This window comes from Schistocerca gregaria, chromosome 9 (assembly GCF_023897955.1).
Source record: "Schistocerca gregaria isolate iqSchGreg1 chromosome 9, iqSchGreg1.2, whole genome shotgun sequence".
NCBI lineage: Eukaryota > Metazoa > Arthropoda > Insecta > Orthoptera > Acrididae > Schistocerca > Schistocerca gregaria.
In genome coordinates, this window is record NC_064928.1 from 220171686 (window position 1) to 220182166 (window position 10481).

The 10481-nt window shown below is 39.6% G+C and overlaps 1 non-coding gene across 1 annotated transcript; it reads right to left on the reverse strand.

The window, feature by feature from the left end:
• Nucleotides 1-3945: 3945 nt before the first annotated feature.
• Trnas-cga (transfer RNA serine (anticodon CGA)) lies at nt 3946-4027 on the reverse strand. The gene has a single exon. It is a non-coding gene; the product is annotated as a tRNA-Ser (tRNA).
• Between the last annotated feature and the right edge of the window lie 6454 nt (nt 4028-10481).

Below are 10481 nucleotides of genomic sequence, written 5' to 3' on the forward strand. Positions count from 1 at the left end.
GTGGTTTATCTTAGCCTTCTCTAGTCCCGATATGCGACTCAACAAATCAATCAAATGATACGTTTTTTCTTTGTGGCACACACATATCCAACGATACCGGTACATCCGTGAAAAGCTCGTAGAGCCAACGCCACTGTTCCTAGGTGGCGTTGGTAGAGCGCGACTCTTATTTGTGCTGATCGATGGATCACTGTGGGACTGCCCTCGTTAGGGATGGCTGTGTGCACCATTTTTTTTTTTTTTTTTACGAGACACTAGAAATACTTTATCGTAATAAATCTACAGAGCACAGGCATCTAGGTGAATTTATTTGACTTTGATAGTAGGTCTGTACAGACAGCTAATGGTTGTCTGTACAACCGATACGAGCTTTATATCATAAATATTACTGCTGGCAGTATTCAAAAGACACAGTAGTAGAATTTTACCCTTAACTCACGACGTGACTTTTTTGTAACGTATTCTATGAGGTGGTGTTTGTGGGACTCCTGTGTTTAACCCGAGAATTACGGCACAAATCATTGAGACTTTTAATTTAATTTATATATTGATTATTTTTACAATTATTAAAGTGACATTTAAATAGTCCTTGTTTATTTTACAGCACTAAATTATTGCTTTTTATCACACAATAATCATACTTTTGTGCGATTTTTAAAGTAATACACATAAACGAACTGTTACAGAACTAAATTTGACATTCTGAAACATTGTAGTATCTCTATGGCAAGTAAATATTCACGTAAAACTAAATTCCAGTGTTTAAACTTGCACATACAAATTGTACTCCAAAATTGAAGTTCGGTGTTGGGATATTCATTTTTCTTCAACACCGCACAGAAAACATTTGATTTTAACTAACACTTTAAGTACTTCTTTGGAGAAACAGCTACGTCCCCACCACAACTGTGCTTGAAGTTCTTTCTATGAATCGCCGTCCTGGTCGCTAGCAAAAGTTTGATCACAGGCTATTGTAAAATCGTCGTTTTCGTGCATCTCTTCATCTACATCACTGACATCTTCATCCATCCACCGACAAACAATTTCGTCAAGCATAGGATCGTTACAACTGACATGTTCCTGCGAATATATTTTGAGCTCTACTGAAGAAACATGAGTTGTCATGACGTCACAAACTTGAAGCCGACCCAAGTGAAGATCCGCCATATTAGCTACCCCAAAACGTTCGCTTCTGGTGTTTTGATTCCGTGTACTCGTGAAGTGTTTTGATAAAAAAAAAGAAAATGCTTGCTTGCGTTGCTTCCTGGTGTACTAATCGTTCTGATTGTAGTCTAAAGTTTAAACAAATCACGTTTCATTCGAAAGCGGACTTATTTAAGCGCTATTTTCTTATATATACTTGAAATTCTGATGCGCTGTAAAGTTTCACCGAATGGTTTTATTTCTGTGATTAGACGATAGATTTCCGATCAATCCAACACGAAGAGCTCTCTGGAGATGAGCAATACACTTGGTTTTCATTGTTTGGTTATTCCCAAGTAACTGAAAAGCCCTGGCAAGAAATATCCTGGAAATGGGGACTAATGTTTTAAAATGCAATGACTTAATACAAAAGTAATGTAACTACATGTAGTTAGTTAAATCTTCAGTAAAGGTACTTCAAGGGTTACATATTTGTTAAAGCAAAGTTCCCTATCTAACTCCAGGCTATTTAGATCATTACATTAATCACTGTGTTGTCGTGTTACCCCGTAAATTGCTGTCATTTGCTGCACTGAATGTCACTTGGTAGGTACAATTAAAAAACAAAGCAGATGTGTAAACTACAATGGGCCTGACAATCTTAAATTCAGTTCTTTTCCTTCGTAATTTAACGAACCTTTCACTTTGTTGACATGAGAACTGGCTTGTTTGTATTATCCCTGCGTACATCTATGGGACACCAATGGAAATAAGGTAAATTTCTTGCAAACTTGAACATTTAAAATTTGCATTTGACTTGAAAATGCAACGAATACAAATCGGTGCCTCTCAACTATCAATCATTGCTTTTGGAGTTCTGGCTTTATCAATTATCGACACAAACACAATGAAAGTGAATAGAAATGGATTACGAAAGCACGCTTTTCATAGCACATACATCTCTTCTCGGTTATTCGAAGTGTGTAATGAAAAAGGAATTATAGTACTGAGGCCAGAAGCGTCATATTTTCGTGTCGTATTACTGCATCGGAAACGCATTTAAGACCGGAAAAACGTTTGAAGTTGCGTTCCTTATGCTGTGTTGTTCACTAAAACAGTGCAATATTAACTACATAAAACAAATATGGCGTGCACACGACAGAAATGACAAACGAGAAACAGTTGTGGACACTCGTCTGCTAATGTTTTGGGGGATCCAAGATGGCGGCAGGCCCCGCCTACTGGCTTCAAAACGACGTACAGCATAAGTCTGTAGTGGCATCTCCCCTTATTCTACCTCCATGTGAAGAAAACAAGTATGCCGTTTACGAGTCGCGGACTAAGAGACCACAACACATCTCAATAATGTGTGTCGACAACAAAACATTATAGGGTTGGCTGTATAAGGAAGATAGGGGGAGCAGAGAAGCATTCTGCCAGAACTGTTTTTGGAGAGCGAGTCCAAAAATTTTCGCGCGACCCGAGAGACGACTACCCATCGTGAATTAATGGTTAACAACGCTGCAGCAGCTCAAAGGCCGAAGGTTTGTTAAAAACATGGGTTTGACTACTTTTGCTGTAGACTGTAAATGTGCACATGTGCAGTTTTCTGGGCAGGCGGCAAGGGAGCAACATGTGAACGAAATGGGCTCGAACTCACCAGCGGTGGTCTGGTAACATTTATTAGTTTCGTGTTCCATAGATCCTTGATGCGAGTATATCGCTAGGATGTAGAACGTGTCAGATTATTACGGTAACAACCATCTCTAAATGGTCATGAGGCTTACCAACTAAATCATGTATAAACAGATACATGAATTTCAACTGTTTAAACAATATAGATTATAGAAGTAATAATTATTACACAAATTATAACCCTTATATTCTAATACATGTAAAAAGCATTATCAATTGAGATGCCAGCGCTACATAGCCAGTACTTAACAGGAATGCTTAAAATTAAACACATTGTACGAATTGTTACGCAGTGTCCAAAATTCCCGTAAGCAATTGAAAGAACTATTCAAAAGATATAACCGTACTGTACTTTCGCTGAAGTAGCCTGCTGTACATCCTGTACGTAAGTTCCCAAAGAAATATGTTTATGTAATATTAAGAAGTTTCTTTTATCGAGAGATATGAAAGACCATAGAGTTCTGGGGTCGTTTTCAGTATTATAACTACCCTCTAAAACGCTTAGAGATGGAAATAAATAAATTGAGCAAATAACCAGTTTGAATATTTGCATATATTACAATATCTGGTCATCTGCATCAGGCAGTTATTTTAATGAATGCCAGAATTGAGCGGCATCAGTTTATTGAAGTGTGTAGTTTGAGCTTTCGGCCTATGTTGGGTTAACTTTTTTTGACATGGAAGTAACACTTGTCGTATGGTTCATGCATAATACTGGTCCACATAAAGTTAATAACCAATTCCACGGAGACAAAAAGCAGTTGCTGTTAGTATTGTGTCGTCCAAATGCTTACAGGTGAAATAAGGAAAGTAAGAGCCTTCCATGTTTTGACTATTTAGCCTATACACTAAAGGCATTCGCTTACGGTAATGTTGCTTGTACTGGAAAATACGTTATTTAATTGCCGCGGATGTGAAAGTATTGTGTTATATCTACTTGCAATTTATAATCATGTTAAAAGACAGCGTCCCATTCTGAGTTTTTGTGATTACTCATGATTCTTTTGTGTTGCAGTTTCTGATGTTGTATTTCTTGAATTGGTATTTTTGTGAAGCACACGTGAAGACTTTTCTGCCGAGCAACATATGGAGAAAATAAAAATTTTACGCTGCGGACAGGATTCGAACCTGTGCGGGCAAAGCCCATTGGATTTCGAGTCCAACTCCTTAACCACTCGGACACCGCAGCGGATGAACATAGTCACCTATGTCAAGTGTATTAAATGACGTAGACAATTGATTTCTTGTAAGAAGGAAAATGTTATCATTATTTTGCCTAAAATAATGTGCTTAGTAATTTCATCCGACGCTCTGTTAAAGGACTGTACAAAATTACTACAACGGCTGTATTTATGAACAGGCGCCCTAGTTATGTAATGGATGGAAAACCCTCAACTCTGATGTCGCGATAAAATTTTCCAGCGAGTTATAATTACCACACAGAAACATTTTTGGCAGACAACTTTTGTACTATACTGTAAGTGTCCATCCCGAGAAAGAAGCTACGGGAAGTCAAGTATTGCTGTCGTACCTAATCAGTGCCGTATACGCATTCACAGCAGAGCTGTGCAGCTAAAATGAATTTCCTACATAGACCTACTTGATGCTTACCCCTTTCCGAAAATAATATTCACACCGTATTCATCATGAAAAAAACTGTAAATACTATTTTCAGTTTATCCAATTTCGATACTTGAGTACACAACGGTAATACTTAGTGACATAAGTCTGGATTCGAAATTAACTTGAAATATATAAGCCTACCGGTACCTTAGGCCTAAGGGCCTATGTGTAAACATGTCACGCGTTATTTATCTTGTGAGTAAACACAACATGCTTGAGGTAGTAAAATACTGTTGCTTAGTTCCTACAACGCATTATTCTGTTGCCATCAAAATGGCATCTGAGTTTAGAAATTATTTTCCAGAAAAAGTGTATCAGGTGCATGTCTAGAATTCCGAAAATCAAAATAACTTTAACCGGTAGCCCTTGCTTTAAACAATTTTTTTGTTTCTTTTTTATATATACCTGAACCCAATCAATTTGTACGTAATATATTAAAATATGTAACCGTGTATTACTTGCCCATCATCAAAGCTGTTTTAAATTCCTCATTTGGCATCAGTTACATGCAAATGCTTAAAGATGGATGAGTAAATGATAATGTGGCCACACTTTGACATTCGAAATAGATCATTAAGGGAACAGAGTGATGCAGTGCCTTGATCAAAGAGCTATAGTTAATGAAGAAGTATAGTAAATATTTAAGAGGTCATATTTTGTATGAAGTAATATGCGACAGTTTCTGAATTGGTTGTCAGATACACAGAGTGCCTGACAGGGGAAAAAAAAAGGAGAAGGAAACTGAAATTAAATGATGTTATTTCATTGATTACTAATTCAAGTCATGTTTAAAAAGAACTTGGCAGTATGAGCAATGTTATGACAATGTCACCCTCTACGGCCTGAACATGTGCACTGTTTCAGTTTGGAAGGGTGTCATAAAGCTATTACGTACTCTCTTGAGGCAAGCTGGCCCACTAGTACTGTAACTGGCCCTTCATGTCCTCGATACTGGCAATGCGATAGAATTGACATCTTAGCTGGTCTTACACATGTTATATCAGGGGATCTTGCTGGCAACGGGAGTATATCAGCATCATGTGCGGACAACCATTGTCCTGTTGAAAAGTGGCACCACTATATGGTCGCACGAAGGGTTACATGTGATGATGATAGAGGGTGTCTGTGATGTAGAATTGTGCTGTCACATTTCCCTCAATCACTACTAGCCGTGATGTGAAGTTACACCTGATGGCTCCCCGCACTTTGACACCACTGTGTCTCCGCAAGACACTGGGAGAATGGGACACCTCCCTAAGTCTCTACCCTACTCACCGACGACTCGTCGGAGATAGTGCAAAACTGCACTTTGTCGTGAACTTGATGTATTGTAATTCGTTGGCAGTCTGTATTTTCCAGTCACAGCTCTACTCCAAACACAGGTGTCAGTGCTGTGGTGTTAACAGCAGCCTATACTTGGGTCGGTAACTTCCTTGTCGATGAGCTGTTCGTCTCCAATCAGTGGTGTGGAATGATACAGAATATTGCACAGAGTTCATTACTTGTTCTCGGATGGCAGGTGCAGATCTGAAGGGGTTACAATGGGCTCGGTGCACAGTGCAGTGATTCCCCTCTGTGGGGGTCAGATGTGGTCGACAGCGACCTCGACGACGAGTATGCGTACCCCCACCTTCCTGTGCAGGCTGACAACTGGCCACTGTCGCATTGGAAGGCTCCACAAATCATTACGGCTTGATCAGCTGGCTAAATGGAGATCCACAATGAGGCTTGTTCCAAACTCTTTTTGGGTGCTGATAACATTATTTCACTTGAACAGATGGCAACTCCGTGTCTTCCAAAGTGATCACTCAACATCAGATTGTTCGTGCCCGTTATATACCCCACCAGGCCTAGTGACAGTACTAAACACAAACAACACTAATTCATCTCTTAATCATTTATATACCCTTCAATGGTGTGTCCATAATTATGATTTTTATTCATATGAAACTTGGCAGAAATTTAACTTGCACCTAAGCGTAATAAATACAAATTCATGCAACAGAGGAGCAGATCATAGTGAAGCTGTTATATAACCATATGCCTTCTTTCTCAAAATGCATACTGACATTAACCACATTTAAAGTAAAGTTGAAACAAGTTAACCAGTGCTTCTGTTCTGTCTCTGGGTTTCTGGAGCATCATAATAAGTAAATCGTATTTACCAAATATTTTTAATTATATCATTATGTATTTTGTCACTTTATTGTATTATTTACTTGGATTTTGTTGAACATGTAGTCTCCTTTATAAACTACTATAACTATATATTGTGTTATGTACAAAAATGTATTGAAATGATTTACTGAACCAAATAAATAAATGAAACATTGGTTATGACACTGTAATGCTGAAGATCCTGAAACAGGGCTCCGATTGCTGGCAGCCTGGAAGGGGCAAATGCTGGCAGCCTAGATGGGGCAAGCTGAGTCCATCCTCTCTATTCATTTTATTAGGGTGTTTCAGTATTTCAGTGGCCTCTCTGATTTTGTGTTTCACCGTAACTGGCTGCTTGGCCAACACACAGGGTTTGTTGTATCTTCTAGTGTATGTTGTTCAAATATTTGTGAAACTTGTGTAGCTCCGTTTCACCATGAGGCATATAGCGAGTGTTTTGTCCACATATCTGAACCAGCAACGCAGGCATAAAGAAGTTGAACCAAGGGCTGTTGCTTCAAAGGCTTCCACGAATAGGTCTGCTGACAGCGGATATAGGGGAGACCCCATTGCTATGCCGTCTCTCTGCTCATAGTAGTTTCCTTGCCATTTGAAGTATGTTAAAGTCAGGCACAACTCAACCAGCTCGCATATGTCTGGTGGGACATGCACCTGAAGGATGCAAAGTATGCAGGAAACAGAGGGCACACCGGGGCACAGACTATATTGCAAGCCTACACATACAGACAGGAATCTGTACACCCAATCCCACCACCACCCAGCGCAGAACAACTCGGTCATCCGTACTTTGGCAATATGTGCACAGCACCTAAGTGATGCTAAAAACATAACACCTGAGCTTAAGAGGCTACTCACAATGCTTCTAGTCAACGGCTACAGCCATAAGTCGATCCACACAGCCTTGTCGATGAACACAAGTAAGCAAGAAATAGACAAAGTGCAGCCAACAGTGCGCTTACCTTATGTGAAAAATGTTACTGACCAAACAGGCAAACACTTTCGTCATGTTGGGGTGCAGCCTGTCTTCTATAGTGGTCGCAGGATCCAGGACGTGCTACACTCCAATAAGGACAAGATAGATACATTACACACTGCAGCTGTGCACAAGGTGGAATGCGATTGTGGAGAGGCATACCCTGGGTGTTAAAATTACGAACAACTTCAGTTGGAAAGACCACATAGATAATATTGTAGGGAAGGCGAGCCAAAGGTTGCGTTTCATTGGCAGGACACTTAGAAGATGCAACAAGTCCACTAAAGAGACAGCTTACATCACACTCGTTCGCCCTCTGTTAGAATATTGCTGCGCGATGTGGGATCCTTACCAGGTGGGATTGACGGAGGACATCGAAAGAGTACAAAACAGGGCAGCTTGTTTTGTATTGTCGCGTAATAGGGGAGAGAGTGTGGCAGATATGATACACGAGTTGGAATGGAAGTCATTAAAGCAAAGACATTTTTCGTCACGGCGAGATCTTTTTACGAAATTTCAGTCACCAACTTTCTCTTTCGAAAGCGAAAATATTTTGTTGAGCCCAGCCTACATATGTAGGAATGATCATCAAAATAAAATTAGAGAAACCAGAGCTCGAACAGAAAGGTTTAGGTGTTCGTTTTTCCCACACGCTGTTCGTGCTGTAGTATGATTGTAGTTTGATGAACCCTCTGCCAAGCACTTAAATGTGAATTGCAGAGTAATCATGTAGATGTAGATCACCGAGATTGGCAGGCCAATTTCAACGCATTCGGGAACACAAGCACTATATTTGACTGGGGCTACACAACAAATCTGCATTGGTAGAACATCAGCAAGACTGTGAAAAAGAAATAAAATTCAGCGAAGCCTGTGTGTTGGCCAAGAGATGGTTATGACGAAACACAAAATCAGACACACCATTGAAATACTTAAGTACCCTAATAACATGAATAGAGAGGATTGACTCGGAGTGCCCCATCTTGGCTGCCAGCAATCCGTCAGAGCCCAACAGACCACACTGTCAACACAAGGCACGAGCACTACCGGTGAGTAACTGCCACCGCCATGGCCGACATCCAGCATTTGGTTAACAGCAGCCAACTTCTCATTCGGTGGTGACCACCAACCTTGGCACACAACACAAGAGCCAATAGACAACAGAGGTTACGCTCTCCCTCCAGTGCAATAAAGTTCCCTCTCCTTCCTGAAGTGACCAATGGAACAAACTATCTTTTTAAAATTATGACTTAATGGCATGCACAGTGAACAGTAACAAGAAAATATAATGAACACTGCATAGCTAGAATGCACCAGTAGACCCAGAAGAAGACCACTGCAACAGTGGCCGAAACATTGGTTTTCTCCAGCGGCAGTAATTTTATACTTTATGACGCGGGTACCATACCCAGAAAACTTTTATGTTGAATGGTACTATTGGTGTAAAATATTTTACTTAAAAAACATACGTATTTAGTTATTGTAACTCTCAGTGTACTTCCCATCTGTACCCCTACAATGCTCGATGTGAATTTTCCATTGATGGAAACAGTGCTGGATGTCTTCCTCTGTGAGCTCCTTGATATTGCGCTTTTTCTTTCACTGCTTCGGCGGACTGAAATCTTATTCCTTTTAACACAGATCTGACCATAAGGGAATAGATGAAAATAACATACTGCTGGGTCAGACGAACAAGGTGGGTGGTATAACAATGGGATGGTGTACTTCGCTAGATATTTCTTAACAGATGATGCGGTATGCGCCATTGCATGTCTTGATGTGGAACCCCATGACATTTTCTTCCATAATTTCAGTCTCTCTTTTTTTTTTACCCCGTCATGGAGTTGAGCAAGAACCTCAAGGTAGTAATTTTGAGTAATAGTTTGTTTGATCTTCAGAAACCCAGTGAAGATATTTGGTTCTATGAATATTGCTTTGACTCTTGATTTCCTCAATTGAGTTTTTCTCTCTTGGTTAGGTTGGGCTCTTCCACTGCATGAACCAGCACTTAGTTTCTGGATCTTAAGTGAAAAACCAAGATTCATCACTCTTTCCAAGAAATTAGGATCATATTCAGCGATAAAATGTCAGTGCAAACATTTTCACGAGCGTCTTTTCATTCGACCTTAAGAATTTTTGACACCAGTTTTGCACACACTTTTCTCACATTGAACTACTTGTGTAAAATTTGTCTTACACATTCTTTGTCAAATTCTGCAGTTTCAGCAACGAATAAAATACTCAACCAACAGTAAGACTGAATCAGATTACATGCCTTTTTGATATTTTCTTCTGTTTTTTGATGGTGAAGAGTGTCCCAGGTGTGAGTCATATTCAGTGTCTTCGCGGTCATCTTAGAAAGGCTTGCACCACTTAAAAACTGATGTGCATGGTAAACAGTCTTGATCATACAATTCTTTTAGTGAAAGATAGATTTCAGTAGCAGTTTTTCCAAGTTCCATGTGAAACTCCGCAAATCATTGTTCTATTATTACACTTATTCTTCCGGCAAAAAAATAAAAATAACAGCTCTTATGCAAATGAAGGCGATGAGTACACTGATTTGTCTACAGACACTAGAGATGCCACATTTGACGGAGAAGGTTTCACATTTCACAGCTGTTTGTCCTTCATCTTTGGTGCATGTGTACTTTACTCTATGACAGCATCGGTCCCATTATTTTGTAGCCATTCTTGTACAATCAGAATGGAAAATTTAGAACGGAATGATAATATGAATAGAGACAGACTGCTACTCACCACATAGAGGAAAAGTAGATTTTTGGATAATATTCAGTTTTTGGACAAAATCATTAATCAGATGAAGTAACACACACATTCATATGTGCACATCTCACCCACACATGAC